The sequence below is a fragment of the Pelodiscus sinensis genome, chromosome 4 (assembly GCF_049634645.1).
Source record: "Pelodiscus sinensis isolate JC-2024 chromosome 4, ASM4963464v1, whole genome shotgun sequence".
Taxonomy (NCBI): Eukaryota; Metazoa; Chordata; order Testudines; family Trionychidae; genus Pelodiscus; species Pelodiscus sinensis.
In genome coordinates this window covers 12,509,278-12,532,184 of record NC_134714.1, presented here as the reverse complement: position 1 = coordinate 12,532,184, position 22,907 = coordinate 12,509,278, and the positions used below count along the sequence as shown (strand labels likewise).

Genomic DNA, 22,907 nt, shown 5'->3' with positions numbered 1-22,907 from the left:
ATTAGTACTGAACCTCTAAAAAGAGGCACAGCACAAAACTCTCAGCTCAGAGTGGGTGAGAGGCCTATCTACATCATGGGCACTACAGCAGCATAGCCGCATCAATGTTGCTATAGCGTAGAGACACTTCCTACCTAGACCCAAGGGATTCCCTCAGCGTGGGAGGTAACCCACCTTCTCAAGAGCCGGTCAGTGGAAGAATTCTTCTGTTGACTTAGCTGTATCTATACCAGGGGTATAGCCAGTTTACCTAGAGAGCTCAGAGGTGTGTAAACTTCACACCCCTATGTGACGCAGCTAAGTGGATCTAAAACTTAATTGTAGACCAGAGGTAAGGCATCTTTGCCCCCTCCCATTCCTTGGCTATCCTAGGGATTGTGAAAGCACCCACCATAATTTATACAGGCCTGGGGATTGATCTCTGCCTGCCCCTGACCATCTTCTTTCCCTCTCAGATGCTGGCAGCCTGACATCCTCCCCACCCCCCGCTCTCAAGCTATACTCCTAGGTAGTGCCAGACTTCTATACAAGCGAAGTTAGCTACAGTGCCTTAGGGCCTCCGATTATGAGGGGCCTCTAAATACGAAAAAATTACTAGTTTTTAATTGCAACTGTGCCTGTGTACTGGTATATATGCAAATACAAGTCTTTATTATTTCTATTTTCATTGTTCTTTCTGTTAGAATAATGCACTGTTTTGCTTTGGGGCCTCATAAATGTGACCTAGTTTAGGGCCTTGCCATGTCTTAATATGGCCTTGCTCCCGGAGTCTAAATCTTCCAATGTAGCATACCACAAATATTATTCAGCTGCATAAAACGTAATTCTTTGTCATGCAGAAACCCCAGGAGTCTGTAAAGAGGGTAAAATGAAGGAAGAAGACACATTCTACCCCATAAGGAAAATACTGTCACATTTTAAATCCCCAAGTAAGTTTAAATAAAACTGAAATGTTTGAGGAGGGTGTTTACAGGCTCCATCTTCATCAAGCTGCAGCTCCTTTAGCTTTCTTTGAAAATTCCATCAGGATTTATTTTACTGGGCAGGACAAAAAGTCTTTTCACCACCATATGTAGAACAAGGCCTTGCTTTGAAGACCAAGGGAAAAACCTAGGGCCAGATCCTCAGTTGGCATAAATTGGTGTAGCGCCATTGAAGTCAATTGCCTCTCTTTGGAAGGAAAACAAACCCAGGTCTGTCTCTCACTCTCAGAAGGGTCGGGATGTTCTTGTACTTTTCAGAAATCTGCAAAAAAAACCAAAACAAAAACCCCTCTACCTGATGCTTTGTCCTTTGTGAGGCTATACTAGGGCTCAGTAGCTGATATTCTGTTGACGTTTCCCCTCTCCACATCAGAAAATATTTGGCAACTGCTCTGGTCTTTGGTTTCCCCTTTATTTTCTTTTAGTTTGGAGGTGCGCAGTACATTACAGACCTCACTGATTTCACACTGTTTACAAGCCACTCTGCCTCATGACCTGTAGCAGTGGAAAATTAATCTGGAGTTCACCCTTCTCCAGTTTGCACATTGAAAAAAATGTCCTCTTTATCAATGCATTCTGAAACTGTGATTACACCAGCTAGGATAAAAGTATGAACACGCTCAGCCCTCCTGGATAAGCTTGTCACTAGCTGAGACCATTTTTCCCTAGTTGAACAATTCGGAAGGTGCATTTGGGGGGATTTTTCAACTTTCTCTGAAATTCTTGTGAAATCCACAGTTGGAGACAGAATAATGAATTGACCAATCATCTGTTCTGGTTGGGCAAGTCTTATGTTGCCAGTAAGACTGAAATAAGTATGGGACAGGCTCCTTACATTCTTCCAACCCCTGCTGGTAATATCTTTGGAGGGGATCGTTCCACCTGCAGGTCAGACACACTGTGGCAGAGGTTCCCTTAGCTCCTTCTTGGCATCTTCCTCACAGTTTGCTGGCCACAGCTATTAACGCTGCCCTCCTCTCTGCAGCTCTTTTATAGACAGTACTTCCTGACACAGAGAAAATGCATTCCTGAGGCCCTTCCCCCCTCTCCCCCCCCACCCCCCCGAACTGTTTGCACTTTTTCATCTGCCTCTTGGGGAAAGTGCAAAATGCATCACCAGCTACTATGACAATGCTGAATGTGCAGAGGAAAACTCCCCTTGGAAAGCAGATGAGCAAAGAAAATAACAAACAAGATAGCTTTCCCCTCCAGCATGAGAATAGCAGAGATTAAACACCCTGGGTGCCTGGTAAGGGGAATGTGACTACAGTTTTAGGCCAGATCATCAGCTACATGGGAGCTATGCCAATTTACATCCTCTGAACATCTGACCCTATGTATACAGTGTCTTACACTCTGAATCAGGAGGCTGCCTATCAAATGATAAATCAAGTCTCTGGAATACATCTGTTGTTGGGTGGGTCATCAGTCCCTTTTTCAAGCTTCAGTTTATGGTAGAGATTCTCCAGAGGTGAGAAGACAGGTTGAAGACAAAATGGAGGAATATCTAGGGCCCATGTTATATCCTAGGCCATGTGACGAGATTCCCATTGTTCTCTGTGTAAAAATACAGCTACAAAATGGACAATGAAGTGGGTCTTTGCCCACGAAAGCTTATGCTTCAACACTTCGGTTAGTCTATAAGGTGCCACAGGATTCCTCGCTGCTTTTGCAGATTCAGACTAACACGGCTACCCCTCTGATACACTACAAAATGGAGTCTGTCACATGAGCAAATCACCTATCCGTGCATGATTCAGTTCATTCCAGGAAGCAGCCATTGCTCCCAGGCTGGTCTCAGTGTTCACAGAGGAGCTAATGGGATGATGGATTGGCATCACCCAAGGCCAATTGGTTAACTACTGCAATTCACTTGTCTAGCAGTCCTTTCACAACAGGCTGGCCAAGCCTCCTGTTGATGTCTTCCAGAAGCAAACACTTGAAATACAAACACACAGCCAATACTCATAACTTCAAATACAAACATGATACACTTTTTATAGACACCTCACTTGTTCCACTTGGCTCAAGATTTGGTGCAAACATCTAACAGTAGTTGCTACAATGACATGCATGTTCATATTACAATCCAATAACATCGCAGGGAGACCACACGTTGCAGGAGGGAAGAGTCTGGGAGGGATTCCCAGTCTGTGTACACATGATTTGAATGCCAGCTGCAGTTGCAGCAACTTTGTAAATAGTCTCTTAATAAAGGGCTAGTTTAATTTACAAAATACAAAGTCCCTTCATGTTAGTATCCAGGATATGGTACATGAAGCAGGGTAGTGGAAAATTTCACCAGCAGCTGATTTGTCTCTGGGAGATGGACAATGGGGAGAAAAATGTGTCCTGGATCTGGGGTCTGAGGGAGATGTTAGGATGGGAATGTCATTGTTGCCACCTCAGGTCTTGTAGCTTCCCATTGCATCTCCCACCTTTTGTCCTTTCCCATTGCTTTGATGTTGAAATGGCAGCTGGCTCTCCTCTGGCTCGCCATGTTATTACTAGCATGGGCGGCGAGTTATATGGGCTCATGGTGCCCATGCTCCAGCAATATGCAGAGCCAGGAGCGCTGCTCCACCAATATTTGGAGCTGGGTCTCTCCCCCGGCCCTGCCTGGAGTGGGCCCTGGCTCCCACCTGCCAGCCCCCCCACACATCCTCCCGGCCCGGCCCGGCCCTGCCGTGCGCAGTATTTCAGGCTCCTGCTGCTGGCTGCTGCTGCCATGCGCGGCATTTACAGGTGTGCGGGGAGAAGCCCGGGTGTGATGTTATGTCACGGCCCGGGACTTTAAAACTGCTCGGCGCGGCGTTGAGCCGGGTTCGGAGTCTGGGGACTTCTGGGGCCTGAGCACGGACTCCAGCCCCGCGTAGTGTAGTGTAGTGTAAGGTGGAAAACTAGGTGGAACGGATGGGAGAGGAAGGAGCTTGTGCGGAGGGGGAGGGGGAAAATAGGGGAAGGGGTGGGAGAGGAAGGGGCTTGTGTGGAGGAGGAGGAGGAGGGGGAAGAAAGGGGAAGGCACCAAGTGACAGCGTGGAGGAGAGACAAATACCAGGGGGCCAAGTGCAGACAATGAGGAAAAGGACAGGAGGGGAGGTGTCAGTGGGGGGGCGGAGACAGGGTGATGCTGGGAGATGAGAGAGTAAGGGCATTGGGGGCTAGAGGGGAGAGGAGGAGGTGCTGGGAGAAGGCTTGAAAGAAGGGGTGGGCATGAGAAAGATGGGTACGGAGCAAGTCATGTGTGAGGGCACAGAGGGGCACGAGAATGGGGGCAGAGAGCGGTGAGGGGGTGGGCACCAGGGAAAGACGGCAAAGGGAGAAGAGGCAGTAAGGGAAGGGGAAGGCACCAGGAGGGTGCAGGGCTAAAGGAAGGTGCCGGTGCCAGAGGATTCTGGGGGTGAAGCAGAAGGGCAGACACCTGCAGGGGAGGGACCAGCACCAGAGGAGAGAGGCAGAGCAGGTGTGTAGAGGGAGGTGTTAGAAGAGGGGATGAGGAGGGGTAGCTCACATGATCAGAGTAGGGCTACTGGAGGAGTGGGCACAGAGGGCAGAGAAGGGCTGGTGGAGGGGGGAAGGTTGCAGGAGGGCTGAGGGTAGTGAGAAGGGCAGGAGTCAGGACAGCAGAGGAGGGTGAGGAGTTGGGGGGCAGCAGGCACCAGGGGAGCTGATGCGGGAGGAGACATGGCAGCAGAGAGAAAAGGTAAAGGTTTATAAAATATTTATTAACTTGGGTGCCACATCGGCACATCCAACCAAGCCACATGAACTCAGTACTAGTGCACAACACAAAATACATTCTGCTCATGGGAGGAAACTCTTAGGCTATGTCTACACTGGCAGCTTCTTGCGCAAGAACATCTTAAGCAAGGGTTCTTGTGCAAGAAGTCTTGCTCAAGAACATGTCCTCACTGCCATGTGCGAGCTGTGCTTTTGCGCAAGAACATCCATGACAGTGTGGCTGCTCTCTTGCGCAAGAAAGCTCCGATGGCCATTTTAGCCATAGGTGTTTCTTACGCAAGAAATCCTTGCCGAGCATCCACGCTGCCCTCTTGTGCAAGAGAGCTTACACCTGTTAGAAAAGAGCGTAGCTCTTGTGCAAGACGCCCTCTCTTACCACGCCGTACTGCAAATTTCCTTGCGCAAGAACAGGCAGGCATGTGTGGCTGCTCTGTGGGTTCTTGCGCAAGAAGAGCTGTACTTGTGCAAGAAGCCACGAGTGTAGACATAGCCTTAGAGGGAACATTTCCCCCAGCCTCTCTGCCCCTGAGTTAATGTCACACACATTGGGTTAATGCAAGTGCAGGATAGTTGCATGGGGGGGGGGGGGGGGTTGGTGGGGGCCAAGCTAATCCCTGTTGGTAGGAGAATGGTGGGAAAAGTCCTTCGAGAAGGGTGACATGATACCTTTTTACTTCTGGCTATGTGTCCATCTTGCCCTGAGTATGTTACTTCCAGAGGCCTGGCTAATGGGAGTCAGGGGCGTGGCTAATGGGGGTCGGGCGTGGCTAGCTGGGGTCAGGGTGTGTGGCTAATGGGGCACCACCAAAAATTATACAAACCTGCCGCCCCTGCTCATTAGTCAGCCTCGTTCTCTTAGGTCTGACGTTTATGCTGAAACACTCTTGGCTGCTCCCTTCATTCCTTATTCTGCCACGTTGCCATGTTTTGGGTCACAAGGCAAACTCTATCACAAGAGCACATCACAATCTGAGAGGTGGAAGAGGTGACTCATCAGAGCAGAAGTCAGCAGCAGCTGGCTCTGACTTTAGCAGCAAAGTGGAGTGGTGGAAAGGGAGCCAGAATTGAAAGCGCAGGAGTAAAACTGGAGAAAGCAGAACAGATTCTGGGAGCAGTGTTGGAATGGACTCTTAACCAGTTCTACGGAAACTGGAGCAAAGCCTCGATTTTCAGTAGCATCAGCTGGGTTGCTGGGAAGTATCACAGGGTGCAGAGTTACTAGCAATCGCTTGGATGGTCATCGAACCCAGGACCTATGGTGGGTGTGGATTACACTAGCAGTGTGTGACTATGGGAGGGGGAACCCCTTTGTCTGTGTGACATAATAAACATGAGCAGTAAAGGGCACAAATAAAACGTGCTCTCTTGATGCGCTGCTGTTGGTGGCACCTTTTTTTTTGTTTTGTTTACTTTGCACATCATCTTTAAAGGGTGAGATTGTTGACGAGAATGGCCGCTTTGTTATTCTCTGGAGCTCTGCGAGTGTCTGATTCCTCCTTAGGGTCTCGAAGCTGAACAAGCACTGATGTCATCTGAAGCGCCAATTTTAGATCTGCAAGGAACTCTATGAAACTAGACCCCAATGGGACACCGTGTAGGTGCAGAAATCGGCACATGGCTCAGCCATGCAAGCTGCTCTGCACTAGAAATTATTCTTGGCATGTTGTCTGACTCCTATCCTATTAAGGTTAATGGAAGGTGGATGGTTGAATTCACATTAGTGATCCCTTCCCTGTCTTTTGTAGTGGATTTGAAATTCTTCCCGATGATGTTTGCTTGTTATGATGGATGAACACTCTCTCCGCATTTGTTAGACTCACTTCTTACCATCCAGTTTAAAAGTGTTTGTATAGGGGAAGGGATTTTTCCAGACACAGCTACAATTCTGCAAACTCTAAAACATGCAACTTAACTTTGCATAAGTAGGAAGAGCTTGTACTCCACAGGGGCATGGTCGACATGCAAATCACTAGAACAGGTCACAAAATGAGCCCTGGATTTTATTTTTGTTTTCATTTATTATCTTTTAATTTTTTTCAACCAGCTCTGAAAATGACAGTCTTTCTGAATGTTTTTCCATATGTTACTAACAGCTAAGATCACTGTAACCAAAAGAGAATAGAGGAAAGTATGGGTTTTTTTGTGATATTGTGCATTTTGACAGCAGTTTTGACTGCGCTGGGCGTCTGGGAGTTATCTCCCAGACAGTCTCAGTTTCCTATCACTGTAACTTCTACCCAGAACACACTTCAGTGCATGCAGATTATCTGTTCCCCTGCTAGTCCATTCTGCCTATCTTCCAGGTAGAATATTCATAAGCATCTGCTACACAGGCTGCAGTTTCCAAAGGGGCCTACTAGAATTAGACACACAACTCCTATTGAATGTCAGTGAAAGTGGGGCATTTTAACTCCCCTTCTCCTCTTTGCAACTCCTGTTCCCTTTGTTCCAGGGGACTGAGGTAAAGGAGTTGAATAAACTACATATGTTAATCCTGCTCTGAAAATCCTGATTTAACACTGAATGCAGGATCATCTGAACTGCAAAAGAAGTAGCTTCTGAACTGATTTGAGCAGGGGATTGCAGTCTGCCGGTCTAGAGAGAAGGCAGTTTATAGGGATATCTGTGCAGAACTGCACATATTCTGTTGTCAGGAGAACATTTTCTGTGGGTGAAGACTCAGTGAAGTGTAGATTCCATTTATCCATCAGAACAGATCAGCCTGACAAACCAGTCTGCTTGGGAAAGTCATAACACTGACCTTGTCTTGCTACCTAGTTTACAGCTTGTACCATATTTATGCGCTGAGCACTGTAAACTGCTAAATGTTTTTCTTCATTAAAAGAGAATTAACTCTCCACTCCTGCTCCATGTCATTTCCAGAATATTTTGCTCGTTTAATAGGTTGAATCTTTGCAATAAAGGCGTTTGTCTGTAAATTTAAAAAAAGGAATTAACCTACAAGGCATGTCACCTCTTAGTATAACCTGCAACTACATAGTGAATGGAAGTTTTGATTAATTCTGCCTATTTGACCCCAGTTGAAAAGTCTTATGGGGGGGATGTGACGGAGGTTTATAAAATAAATGTGTGCCTGTTATTTGCTCCTGTTATTTGTCCTTCATATATTCATATATTTGGGGTTATCAAATGAAATTACAGGTTGAATCTCTCTAGTTCAGAACTCTCTGGTCCAGAAACAACCTTGGTCTGGAATAATTTTAATTACCGTATTTTCCGGCGTATAAGGCGACTGGGCGTATAAGACGACCCCCTAATTTATTAGTGAAAAGATAGGTTTTCGTCTTATACTCACCATATAAGACTACCCCCCCCTTAAGAGGCCAACTGGCAGCGCCCCAGCGCCCCTCCGCCTCCCCAGCTTTGCTCCCGGTGTCCCTGATCTGCTGGAGACAGTCCCCAGCAGACCAGGGGCACCGGGAGCAAAGCCAAAGCAGCAGCGGGGTGCCGCGCTTCTGAGGCTTTGCTCTGGCAGCTTTTCTCGCCCTGGAGTACAGGGGTGGCGGGACCGCGAGGTCCCACAGTCTGTGTCCTACGGGGCGAGAAAAGCCCCATTCGTACCTGCAAGTCGGGGACTGCCTGTATACCCGGCGTATAAGACGACCCCCGATTTTTGGGGGATGTTTTTTAGCATAAAAAGTCGTCTTATACGCTGGAATATACAGTACCTGGATGTCCACTTTTCCTGGGTGTGGCTAAGTTTCCTGCAGTCCCATAAAGTTTATTTGCAGCCACCAGTCCTAGCTCTCAGTGTTCTGTGCTGTAATTTAGCTCTAATTTACCTCTAAATGTCTAAGAACCCAGTAAGCAGTGGAAATGTTCGGAATGCTGCTAAACAATAGTGACCTTTCATCGTCTGGAAAATTCTCTGGTTCGGAACTGGTCAGGTACCGAGGGTGCTGGACTAGAGAGGTTCACCTTGGAATAGGCAGCAGATTTAAAACAAACCAAAGGATGTATTTCTTCACACAGCACACAATGAACCGGTGTAACTCCTTCCAGAAGATGTTGTGAAGGCCAAGACTATAACTCCGTTTAAAAACAAACTAGATACATATTAGCCAGGGTGGGTAGGATTGGTGTCTCTAGCCTCTGTTTGTCAGAGGCTGGAAATGGGTGACAGGAGAGGGATCATGTGATGATTCCTTGTTAGGTTCACTGCCTCGGCATCTGGCATTAACCATTATCAGAAGACAGGATACGGGGTTAGCTGGACCTTTGGTCTGACCCATAATACCTGTTCTTATTCTTAGGGTCTCAGGATGAGACTCTCTGCGCAGGGAACAGCGACTGGACCCTCTCTCAGCCATAGGGCAGGGTCCATACAGTACTTTTGGTTTCCAAGAAAAACATGATTAGAGAAATAAGTCTGAGGGGCGAGAGGGAGCTAGTGAGATAGCATGTGTCAAATGAACTTCTCTTGCCAAATGCTGAGCCATGGAAGAGCCACAGCCTTTCGTGACTGGGCAGAAGAGGCCCACACTAAGATTGTCCAGGTTACCTAGGTGATTTAGGCACATATCTTGCATTAATTTATTCTATTACAATTAATGCAAAATAAGCCTCTGATCCTAAAGAGAAATATGTGACTAAATCCATTAACCTCCTTTGGAAAATCTAGACTTTGGTCTTTCTATGCTGCTCCTCCCTTTGGGTAGAGTCAGGAGACCTCCCTGTAAGTTTTCTTCTGTACAGAGATGATGTTCTGAGAGCTATTCTGAATATCTTCGAATCAGCTGTCCACTCATTGGGAAGCTTTTTAGGACTGATTGACAGTGTACTCTGAGGACAAATACAAAACTTCTGATTCTCTAATGTGTGACTGCATACAGCTGGGCTGTCAGAAATTCATATGTAACTATGTACCATTTATTGCAATTACATGTGCACTGATGGTACACCCCCATGGTCAGTTGGTTGCAAAACTCCTTATTTCATTGGGCACTTGCCTAATACATACATGCAATGGCATGCACACATTATACATAAAGGGGTGTGAATAATTTTTCATGCAAAAATGCACATAGGCAGTTTATGAAATGAGGCCTACAATATAATGCAATAGCAGCAAAGAAGTACTGTCACATTTCAGGTTCAAAAAAGTGTAACTGGAGACTCACGAGAGTAAGAGAACCCTTCCCACTCCAACAAAAGTAAACAGAAATAAAAAGAGTGGCAGCATGTCTCTGATGAACGGAATCCAGAGAGTCAATCTTATGTAATTGTGTGTTTCTTCAGTTCCAAGTGCAGAGAAACTCACTCTTGGATAACCTGTCTCTTGCCACTTTGTTCATCTGTGAATTTTCCTGACAGCTAGACTATGAATAGCTCTGAGGAACTAGCAATTCACGTGTGCTATTCAGAACACAATACTGAGTCATTTTAAAGCCACCTACTATAATACTTTTCAAGATGTATGAATTATTTTAAGCATGAGACTCTTACCAGAGAGAGGAATTCATGCCTTCAGTTTGGGTATGTGTCTACACTTGCACCCTCTTTCAAAAGAGGGATGCAAATACAGACATTCGAAATTGCAAATGAAGCCGGGATTTAAATATCCCGCGCTTCATTTGCATATTCACGTTATGGCGCTATTTCAAAATAACAGACGTTGTTAAGACGTAGTTATTTCTAGAGAAAACCCTTCTTTCGAAACAGCTGGTAAACCTCATTGTGTGAGGAATAAGGATTATTTAGAGAGAAGGGTTTTCTCTCAAAATAACCGTGTCTTAACAGCGTCTGTTATTTCGAAATAGCGCCATAACGCAAATATGCAAATGAAGCATGGGATATTTAAATCCTGGCTTCATTTGCAATTTTGAATGTCTGCGTTTGCATCCCTCTCTCGAAAGAGGGTGCAAGTGTAGATGTACCCGTTCTCATTTAGGTCCTAACTCTGGTCAAAATATACATTTTAATATTTTTACAAATTAAGACCAAAATGGTATGCTGTACCACTATTCAAGAATAGGGATTTGAGTGTGCAAATCTGTGTGGCTGTGGTGTAGACAGCTCTCCTCTTCAGAACCAGGAATATAAACTAGAATTCCTGACTCCCAACAGGCCTTTGACATGTAGCTAATCGTTATATAAACTACCGTCAATGAGGGTGTCCTATTCTCTGCTAGAGGCTGGTCCACATAGAGACTAACAGCCTATTACTGCTGTTTATAAAATGTGGGCAAGAGTGGAAATTCAATTAAAGGTGCTGTGAAGCTAAAGAGGTTGGGTTTAAATCTTGATGATGGTCCTGCTGAAGGGTCAGTATGGTTCTGCGTGATGGAAAGTCTGTGTTTTTTTTTTTTTTTTTTTTTTTTCCAAATTTGCTTTTTAAAAAAACCCAGAAAACCACCAGAACAGCTTCGCTGGGCCCCTACGCCAGGTGGGGGGTGGAGCCCACTCTACACCCTGGAAGAGGCGGGGCCTCAGGAAGACGGGCCGGGCCTGAGGCACATAGTTCTTAGATGACAGACTCCCCATTGTGCTAGTATGGTACATAGTGAAGTACCTGGGTTGTTCCTGTCGGTCAGGAGCCCAGTTCTCAGCTATGAGATATGACCCAACGGCAGCCTCAGTTGGACTGACTGTAGGCCCATATCTTTGAAGTGAGTTTTAGTATCACCCCGCAGGTAGAGTTATTCCCTCTTCTCCTTTGTTTCATCTTGTGTCTGGCCAACAATGAATCACAGTAAGAGTGGCCTTGTGTCTGCCTTGCAGAACAGGTTGGCTACATGTGTGATAGAATTAGTTCCATCTTACTGATGCTTCAGTCCATTACGTCACCTATTTCCTGCTCTCAAAATACAATCTAGGAGTTTTGTGTGTCTCCCAGTAACCGGGTGATAGCCTGAAGGGGGGTTCCAAAGAGGATGGAGAGAAGCTGTTCTCAGTAGTGATGGATGGCAGAACAAGGAGCAATGGTCTCAAGTTACAGTGGGGGAGGTCCAGGTTGGATATTAGGAAAAATTTACTAGGAGGGTGGTAAAACACTGGAATGGGTTACTTGGGGAGATGGTGGAATCTCCATCCCTAAAGGTTTTTAAGTCCTGGCTTGACAAAGCCCTGGCTGGGTTGATTTAGTTGGGGTTGGTCCTGCTTTAGGCAGGGGCTTGGCCTTGATGACCTCCTGAGGTCTCTTCCAGCCCTAGGATTCTACGGTCTTGCCTCATGGTCTAGACAGGCTGGGGCTAATAAACCAACTCTGAATCTACAATGTTGGGGGGGGGGGGATCAGGTGATTCTCTGTGTAGTGCAGCAGGGGGATGCAGTGAAGAGCTGATGCTCAGGAGGGACAGAAAATACCAGAAATGAGCAAGGATTTGGGACTGACTCCAGCCAGAAAGACCAGGGCACGGGCTGCTAAAACAGGAAAGACCTGGGGAGGCAGGGCAAAGAATGCAACAGCTCTCCACGCAAGGTGGCCTGAGTGTGAGAAGAGAAATGCTTGGTTAGGTGGCCTTAATTGGAGACTTTTGTCTTATTATCTCTGAATAAACCCAAACCCCAAGGAGACGTACTTTGACCTGAAAAAATGGGTGGAGTCTTTGAGGGAGAAATGAGGGGAATGTAGAGCCATGTAGGGTGGTCAGGAAGTAGCCACACTGCTGTATTCTCTCTGGGCCTTGCAAGGAAGGGGAACTATCCTGGGGAAATTCCCTACACTGAGCCATAAATATCTGTAACTTCCCTGAAAGCACACGATGAAAATTAAAAATAGCCCAGTAGTGCCAGCCACTTCTGGTTCTGGTAACCCTATCAACCATGTGAGTGTAGCTGGAGGGACTCAGACATGTCATCAGCACCCAGGTTAAGAGCTGCAGCTGCCTGGTCTACATTTAGGGGTCTTGGCTCTCGGTCACTTAACCCTTTCATGGCTAGTTCCTGCCAGGCTTTTCCAGTGGGGGAAGAGCAAGGCCGTGGTCTTTGAAATGCCATGGAACAGAGACCATAAAAGGTGACGTGCAAGGTATCTCCTGGACTGTTAGGCGGCAGTGAACCTGTTAGTGGGAGTTGCCTATGGGCACACAGGGGAAAGGGGAACGTCTTAACCTCTGCCATTATCCTGACACTACAGAGGGCCAAACCTTGCCCGGTTTACTCTGAGGCTTTGGACCCAAGTTCTGTAACTAGCTCTGAATCTTTGACCTTTTTGCTTCTCACTCCTCTAACAGGCGGCTGCAGTTCTAACTTTTTTTCAGTGTTTACACACTTAAAACTGGGTCGGTGGACTTAGATCCAAATACTGTTACAAAAGCACCAACAAACAGGCTGCCACAGCGCTCCTGGAATGAATCCTACTGAAGGCTTTTCTGACGTCCCAACCCACTCGAGTGCTGCTTTTAGACTCTAATATTACAGAGCTTCACCGCAGAACGAGTCTCTTATTAAGGTGCTGCAGTCAGCAGAGTTGAAGGATATGGTGAAACCCCCACTGGAAGATAATGGCAGCCAGGATCCTCACAGACGAGCCTGGACAAGTGGGGTTGCTCTGTCTCTCCTGGTATGACAGACATACAGAGAGATCTTCTCTTCCTTCCCAGCTCTTTTATCCCATAACATGGGTGGGGGAGACTAACCAAAGAACCAAGGAGATGAAGGAGAAAAGATCTGCTGCAGGTTAGGGCTGGAGGGGAGTTAGAGGAAAGAAATGCTCCCTTCATAGATGTACAACTAGAAAGGACCAGTCTTATCCTCTACTCTGACTTCCTGCATAGATCACCAAATGGTTCCTGCATCAAGCTGATAACAATCATGGAAGTAAGTTTGAGATGAAGCAGAGGAGGGGATAGAGCTACAAGCCCTTCTGAGGCCTTATCTATACTTAACACAGAGATTGACACTCTGGAGATCGATCTCCAAGGGTTCGATTTAGCAGGTCTGATAAGGACTCACTAAATCAAATGCTGAGGGCACCCCATCAATCCACAGGGTTGCAAGGAGTAAGGGAAGTCGACAGGAGAGTTTCTCCCATTGACCTGCAGTGGTCTTACCTCAAATTTCATGGATCCATCTTCACAGCTGCCCCGCATAGTAGGTAAGTAAATTTTATTTCCAGTTTTTTCAGTGAGGGGAAATGGAGGCAGAGAATTTAGGTGACTTGCCCAGTGCTAGAGAGAGTAAATCACGGTCAGGAGTAGAACCTAAAAGTTTCCAGCTCACTGTCCTCTGTGCCACGATCCTGAGACAGAGTCCTCCTTTGCCTTTTCTGCAACACACAGGAGAGAGAGAGAGAACACACTGGCAACTTCTTTATCAAGCCCACTTCTGTTCTATGGCACTGAACTGGGAAAGATTTGACAGACCGAGCAAGCTCTTCGCTTAATCATCTTTGGCAACATCTGTGTTTAAAAATGGAACTGGTAGAACCCTGAGGAAGGGGCGGGGAGGAGACGGGGAGAGACAGTATCATGAGCATTCTTTCAAGTTCCAGTTATACTATGTTTGTATCCCTTATTTCTTCACATTGGGAAACCAGATTTATGTTCCCAATAGTATTTGAACAGGGGTATTTAGCAATCCTAGGAGCCTTTGCTGTTCATAACTCATTGCTTATTCTCCTCATCCAGACAGGGAGCAGAAATAGTACCATGTGATTCCATTACTACTTGAAAATCTACTATATATTAGAGAGAGTTTCTGTGTGTGTCTGTCTGCCCGTTCAAGAATTCCTCCTAAACAGTAAGAGCTAGGAGTACCAAATTCAGTACACAGCTTCCTCTTATCACTTAAAGTAAGGTCAGGGTTTAGTTGTGCCAGGAAAATGGGATGTGCCTGGAATGGGATAAAACCATACAGATAAGAGACAAAATCATTCTACTGCCCCAGCCCCAAGCCTCCTGTTCCTCCTCCCCAAATTTGGTGGTCCTTGCTCTTACCGTTTAGGAGGAGTTCTTGAGCAAATGCACTCACAGACAGACAGACACTCAGACTGACAGACAAACACTCTGTAAAATATGTAGCAGATTAGCACGTAGACGTCTCAGCCCAGATCAAGGTCCTGTTGTGATCAGCAATGTAGTGCTTACAGTCCAAGTAGTAAATAGTCCTACTCAGGTTGTTTCATGGTTTCCTTGTGCTCCTGTATTTTTCTGTCTGTGTGGGTCTGTAGCCATCCTTATACTATGGACTCTTGGGGGGCAAGGTCTGTCTGTGTTCTGTGTTTCTACAGCACCTAGCATGATGGAGTTCTAGTCTGTGTGTGGGGTTGCTGGGTATTATTGCCATTCAGAAAAGAAATAAATGATATTAGTGGTAAGTCCCAATTAAGTGACATATACCGTGTTTATATACACTCAAGGTTTGACGAGTGAGGCAGTAGGTTGCCTTGTTGGACCTGTCTTCTCTTTAGAAACCGATGCTCAAAATTCTGTTTTGACCAACTGGCAAAAATATTTTAAAACACATGTTGAGAGGCCTTAAAAGTGTGTCTCCCTGTGACGGAGTAGGCCTTTGTTGTCCTGTTGTCATGGTGGTGCTGCAAGGAGGTTGTTTACAACCCAGCATGGCAAAGAACAAAGAGGAAGTTACTGTACATCACATGGAATAAGAACATAAAAATCTTTACTGTGCTATGCCTGTTAGTGAGTGCAATAAAACCTACAATGAACTCCTTGGTATGTTGAATGCAGGGTATCTGATGTTCCTTTCCGCCCATTTAGAGATCAACAATAGAGCTGGTTGGAAACATCTTGTAAGAAGTTTTCTGTCAGAAAATGCTATTTTAACCACATCAGTCTTTTCCCTCAAAAAAAGTTCTATACTTTTTGTCAGAATTGCTTTTGAAGCAACGTGGGTATGTCTACAGAATTTTTCCGGGAGACTGGAGGTGTCCCGGAAAAACTCTGCCATGTCCAGGGAACGCGTCTGCTCTTCCAAATTTTTTTTTAGAAGAGCAGATGCGCTTTTTCAGCATCCCTGTAAACCTCGTTTTACGAGGAAGAAGGGATGTTCCAAAAAGGTTTTTTTTCCGACATTCGATCCAGTGTAGAACGGCCAAATGTCAGAAAAGCCTCGTTTGAAAAAAGAAGCAGAAAAAGCTATGCAAATTGTGGTTCATAATTTGCGTAGCTTTTTCTGTAAGAACAGTGTAGTGTAGACATAACCCTTCTGAGTTTTGTCCAGCTCCAATTAGCAGTGCTTTCTGGGTCCACAGTGGATTAGCAAGTAGGATCTAGCTTTAGTCCCCAGTGAAGTTTAGATAATTAGACAGGAGTGTCATTAACCCAAAACACAATAACAAAAGGAGCCTCTGCTGAACATGAATACTGGCCGAAGTAAAAATAATACTGCATAAATAGGAAGATATATGAATTGATTGGCTAGTGGTTATTTTGTGAATGACACCCCAGCAAGAATCAGGCTCTGTAGTGACAGGGTTGCATGTGCTAAAATTCTCTTGGCGTGTTCAGCTCACTTATTCCTTCCCAGCTTTTTTTAAAAGCAAGATATAGCTAATTCTGTACTGCATCCTACACACTCGAATCTCTTCCGCAGGCTGTTGCTGTCTCATATTTACACACAAGCGGAAACACAAGTAGCACTCCTGCTTTGCCGTAAACACTCTTTATGCTTCTCCCGTGAAGATCAGTAGATTCTTCCTCTCTGCCCCAGCGTGGCATAGTTATTTTCAAGTGTCCCCTGCTACCAAGGGTGGTAAACATTCTAGCACGGATGGATATTTTAGATCAGTCGTGGTAGACACATCTCATCACTGACATTCCATTCCATTCCATGAATGAGCATTGTGGGGCACGAATGGTCCATCTTGAAACATTCCTTTTTGGAAAACCGTTTTTTAATATCCTCCTGCTTCCTGTGAGTATCATTGGCCATGTCTCTTCTAGGAGAGCTTTGCTGGTACAGTTTCCCCTATGTACCAGAAGCAAAATGCAGGACAATGTAGCACTTTAAAGACTAACAAGATCTATCACTATCCCTGTGTACCAGTGAGGATGCAGCTTATATCTACAGAACTGCACTTTTGATAGTTAAGCGGAGCGGTGGGGAACCTCAGGCCCGGGAGCTGAATGCGGCCCCTAGCCTGCCTGGATCCGGCCCCCTGAGACATTAGGGAGCCCGTGTTGGCACTCCAGCCCCCCTGGTGCCCCACCACAAAGGTGGAGCACACACAATCTACTAGGCTCTGGTATGCAAGGGGGATGTGGGAAGTGTCTTTCTCCTTTTCAGTCAGAGTGCCACATCAGTGAAGAGTTATTTTATTTTATTGCTTCTCACTTGTGTATGGCCCCTGACTGATTTTCTGTGCGTTAGTGGCCTCCGACCCACAAAAGGTTCCCCACCCCTGGTTTAGCATATTCCAAACCTGCTCCCAGCCATTCCTTCCAAACACATTCAGCTCTATTGGAAAAACTGCAGTTTGCTGGTATAACTGGGTCTACATTAGGAGCTTTTGCCATTACAGCACTATTGGTCTTTCCACCCTGAGCAACATAGCTATGCTGGCAGATATTTATACTATAGCTCTCACTTCCAGCTCATCTCCCAGGTCTCCATTTGCAGCCTGCTACTTCCGCTGCTCCTTCCACTACTGATCTAACATATCCGTCCAGTGTTACTGCTGTGTGCCGTCCTTTCCCTGGATTGATTGTGTTCTCCCGATTTATAGTCCTGATTCTGCAAACATTATTGGCTACAGTGCTGACTACCATGCCTAGTACCACTGAAGTCAATGGGCCACATTTTGCTGTGTTACATTGGTGTAAATCCTAAAGCCACTGGAGTTACTCTGAATTTACACTGGTGGAACTAACTGCCCAATGAAGCTAGTCATGGTTGTAAATATTACAGAGGCTAATAAGTATTTTCAGGATTGAGTCTTAAATTTGTAAGCACTTTATGCACTGCTCCATGGTCTTCAGTCTCTGTTACCGGCCCCTTGCCATTCCCTATCATTTAGACCAGTGCAGTATGCATTTAAAATACTACTAAATCAAAATGCCCTTGACTTGCACCCATTTTGCATCGGCCTACGTGACTGTACAAGATTCAGGGCAACAGAGAATCCAGCCCTGTGTTTGTTCGGCACCAACCACACCTGTAATGCTCTAAAACAGTGATGGGCACCCAGGAATGGTGGGTGGACTACATGAGTGGCCCTCCTCCACCTCAGTGGGCCACAGCAGCCTGTGGCTCACTGGGGTTCCACCTGCAGCCCTGCAGCTCCTCTGTCTGCCCCCTCCCACATATACTTTTCATGCACCAGGAAACCAGAGCCCCACACTTATCTGCCCCTCTCCCTTCCTCCCAGCACTTTTAGAACATGTGAGCCACTTGATTCACAATCTGTCCCGGCTCCTCCCTTTCTCTCCTAGAGTTAGAATGCTGCGAACAGCTGATTTGAGTTCATACAATGTCTACTAAAATCAGGCCCTGAGTTTGGCGGAGGCCTCTAGACAGTACTGCCTTACAAATAACAACTGAACAACTGAGAGTTTCCTCCTCTGGTGCTCTTCCCCTTACTCGTCTTACTCTCCGTCTGTCTGCTTTCCGGGATCTTTGCAGCAAGGCAGATACGCTGCAGATAAAGTTTAAGTTGGTTTTGTACACAACTCAGGCAGATGGCCTTCCACTCAGCTGTGGTCTCTAAAGATGACAGGAAACAAGCGTTTGTATTATTGGTGACACACCACTGCGGATGATATGAACCAATATGTGCACTGCACATTGAAGTGTGGCTCACAGACCTACTGATCAGTTCATTTAAAAATCAACAGAAAACAAGAGGTTAAGCCTTTCAGGACCCATTTACCTGGGATCTTCTGCCTCTCCCTTGTAACTTTCAGTATGTGCTCCAGAGCTTTGTGTCAGAATAACTTTGGCATCTATCATGACATCTCTCTTTGGAGCTTGCTCTACTTCACGATGCTCATTGGAAGGCTCTCAAAGCTATTAAGACACCAAAGTACGGTTAGTGTCTCTGTAAGTGCTGCTGGGTTTACTCTCCATGCTCACTAGATAAGGAGATATCTTCTTTTGGTTATATTCTTGGTGTAAAGTCAGAGGGCAAAGTCATGGTGTGAACTCGAAGCACTCAGAGCTATTGTTTTGCTGCAAGCCTGTGCGCTAATTGATTTCTGCAATTGTTTTTTAAAAGCATTGTTACACAAGCATTGTTACAGCTCTCCTAATAGAAACTACTGATCTGGACATCATTAGATGTGGATTTCATCAGAAGTCTATGAAGAAGCTGCTGATAAATACCTACTCTAGCACCTGAAAATCACAGTAGCTATCACTTTTCATACATTATACATATCTGATCCTCAGTCTAATTAGGGTGGTAAATCAAGCCTAATGCATCCGTGTCTCTTTGGCAGGTAGGGAAATGCAAGTGAACTTATAATTCATGAGGGCAATGGGCTGGCTGCATAAAAAATGTGTGAGTGTCTCCATAAGATATTTGGAATCGCCACAAGCAAGCATAAATCGAGCAAAGGAGGAAAGGCCAATGTATTGGGGGGTGGAAAGGGTCAAAGTAGGCCGGACGGATAAAGGTGCCATTTTGGGAGAACAGGGAGAGCACCAGCCATGTGTACTGGGACATGGCTTTCTTTTCTTCCTGTTCCCCTGACTGTCAGGGAGCGAGGGGAAAGTACTTGGACTCTGTGCATGCCTCTTACTCCTGGCCGGTGAAGGGAGGGGGGCAGAGGAGTGAATCAGAGGGAGGCTTGTAGGGAGCCAATCAAAGGGCAGCTTGCTAGGGAAGCACAGTTATAAGGAGCTGCTCAGCAGAGCAGAAGGCAGCTGCGTCCTGACCAGTCAGGGTGTGGGACTGGCTCCCAGCAAGGGAGAAGCACCTGGAGAGAGCAGTGCTGGGCAGGCTCAGGGAAGCCAGAGAGAGGCTCTAGCCTGATACCTGCCAGGCTGCAGGCCTTGATATAAGGGCCAGAGGAGTGCAAGGGCCATGGGGAAGTGGTCCAGGGAAAAGGGAGAGCAGTGAAGGAGGCAGAACAAGGCTGCTGCCAGAGTGTCCCTGGGCTAGGACCCAGAGTAGCGGATGGGCAGAGGTTCCCCCCCTTACACCACACTTTGCCACCAGGGAGAGTGGAACATACAGACTGCACTTTGCTCCTGAGGTGAGGGGATAGATGATGGCTGCAGTTGGCCAAGGTAGCAGGTGAGACTGAGGATTGCTGATCCCCCCCAGGAAGGGGGTGAGAGTCTGGACTAGTGGGCACTGCCAGAGGGCAGCATCCCGAAGCAGACACTGCGGTCCTGAGAGTGATATGGTCCAAGGAGAGCCAGCCGAGCAACGAGCAAGATGCTGGCCAGAAGGCCATGTCAGAGGTAATTCCCAGTGTGACCAGCAGTTGGCATCACGTCCGTGAGCCTCAACCCCGTGACAGCCAGGTAAATATATCACTCTGGGTCTGTGTGTACTTGCATACTCTGTGTTTATATGCCTAGCCTGTTTAATAGTTTGTCGTTCCTTTCTCTGCAGGCAACAGCAGCTTATTCATGACAAGAATAAGGAGAACTCTCAAGGTCGGGTGAACAGATCGTTTCATACCGACACCATCACAAATGAGACCTCTGTGAAAACAGAGACACAGCAAAATGCGTTTCTGTCACTGAGATGTTTGCCAGATTAAGCTGCAAACAAAGCAAGTGCCGAAGCTTTGTGTCTAGGGTACACTTCACATCACGTGTCTTCCAGGGCTTGTATCTGAAACTACTGTTTCTACAATTAATTATGTGAGTGGAAACCTACATATAGTGACATTCACAATAACTGTAACACTGCTCCGTTACCGGCTTTATATGTGGGGATAATGGGTTACAGATTCTATTCTGCTCTGTACTGGTTCTTATAACACCATCACCCCTATCCTGTCTGAGCACTTTCCAGTCGTCCATTAAGCAACATAACTAACATCTGACATGTGTGGGTTGTTCTCTCACCGTCTTCCCGAAGGGGAATTGTGTGTGTGCAGGGTAGCGTTTTGGTAGCTTGCTGGGGTTTTGTTTTCCTGGAGGTGTGTGTGTGAATGGTGTCAGATGTACATGCTGCTGTGCCCCTTTCCACTTGGAGTAGAAGGCGATGAGATTATGGGATTGTCCTACCTGTAGGAGTTCATTGAGCAGTCTTGGAGTAGCCACCAAAATAACTGTCTCCCACCCATGAGACACGTATTCTTGGAGCAGTCGATCAGGAATGCAGTGATGCGCCACATAAGGGTAATGGACCTTCATAGAGTCTTGCAAGGTAGGCCTGGTCTACTAAGGGCTTGTCTACATGGTTCTGGCAGAGTGCACTGGAGGGATGTGATTTGTAGATCACTCTCACGTCGCTTTCTAACTGCCTCTTGCAGACCCTGCTGCCGCACTCTAAAGGATACCTAGTTGCACTGATGTATTCCCACTTCATGTTAATGTGAATTAAGCACTTTTTAGAGTGCTCCAGCAGGGTCTGCATGGGGCAGTTACAGGGCAAGATGGTGGTGAGCTTTACAAATTGCACCCCACTGGCATGCTTTGCTGCATAATATAGACAAACCCTCAGTTGCATTGCAGTGTTTGTTTGTTTTTAATGCCTGGAGCATGTGGAAGGTCACTGATCAGATCCTCTGTTCTCTGTCCCTTTTAAACAACAACCCAAATAATATAACACATATTGGGGCTGAGGCTAACTGGGGTTTGGACTCCAACCAAATGAGTGTGCATCTGTCAGGTCCTGGGTATGGGTTCCATGAAGTAACAATTTACCATAACTCACTACTAGTGTCTGGCTACCTGTTACGTCTAAATCTGAACTGGTTTGACCATACCTGGTGCTCTGAAAAAACTCCATTGTGGCCTGAGCTGCAGATTTATATGAGGATAGTTGCCAGGACAACCAAAAAGGAGGAAAGGATGGGAGCACTTGAGGAAGAATGTGTTGACAATTGGATAGTTTAATAGATGTGTTAATCCCCTTTCAAATGTCCTACTATTTCTTACTGAGCTGAAAGGATGCTCTAGTATGTAAATAGTTGTCTACTGAGTGTATCTGCATTTAGCAGGTGGGCATTTCATGTTGATCGCACATACTTTGTTTATAATATATTGCTATATTAAAAATGCAGGGCCTTTGCTATGTATTTGAAATGCCGGAGTCACATTCAATAACTATTTCAGGCTCTGTTGGAACATACTAAGTAGGCCCCAACTCAGTACGTTGCTCTCTCCATCAGTCACTAAAAGTTAGCCTTTCATGGCTGTGGTTTGCCAGACATCCCCTTGTACTCGTGCATGGGGAGGGCTGACAGACCTGCCTGGACCCTGGGCAAAGTGGAAGGGATCTGGCTCCATGATCCAAGGCATGGTCTACACTAGACAAGGCAGGTCGGCTTAAGGGATGCCTCACAGAGTGAGGAGTACAGCATGCCAGGAGGGGCTGACCTCAGCATTCGATTTGAGGGTCTACACTCGACCCCCTAAATCAAACACTAGAAGATCGACCTCCAGAGAGTCGATCTCTGTAGTGTAGACATGCCCCCAGAAGAGGCAGAGCCTCAGGCATAAGGGGCAGGGCTGGGGGCAGCCAGCCCTCAGCACTGCCTGGAGCATGCTGCGCTGCAGCTCCTCCTTCCCAGCCAGCCCTCAGAGCCACCTGGAGCGCGCTGTGCAGAGCTCCAGTGGCAATTTAAAGGGCCCAGGGCTCCAACTCTTGCTGTACCTGCAGCAGCGGCTGGGAGCACGGGCTCTTTTGAATTGCTGGGCCCTGGGACAACTGCCTCTTTTGCTTCCCCCCTGTTGGCGGCCTACTCAGGCATGTGATTCCCACTTGACTTCAGCGGAGATCGCACAGGTTTATTTTTAAGGGTGGCATACAGGTCTCGCTCCTCATCCTCTTCGCTGTGCGTCAGGACTGAAGCAGATTCCTCCAGCCATATCAGCAAGACACGACATCTTTAAAAAAACATCAGCTCTGTTGTGCTTACTGGATCAATTAGCAATTTCGTTGCTCTCCACAAGAAGTGAGCTTTGACCACAACAGCTCACGGTATTTTTTGTTAGTCTCTAAGGTGCTACAGGACCACTCATTATTTTTTAAGTTTTTGTTACTTTTCCATCACCATCCCTTCTGCATTCCAGTACAGTTTAGGGAATACGAAAGCCTAAACCATGCAGGGCTATTCTGTTTTCTGCACTCTCAGT

At 46.5% G+C, this 22,907-nt stretch overlaps 1 protein-coding gene across 3 annotated transcripts in view; it reads left to right on the top strand.

The window, feature by feature from the left end:
• The window catches only part of RTN1 (reticulon 1), a 199,256-nt gene that overhangs the window by 41,256 nt on the left and 135,093 nt on the right, over positions 1-22,907 (top strand). The window lies entirely within an intron of this gene.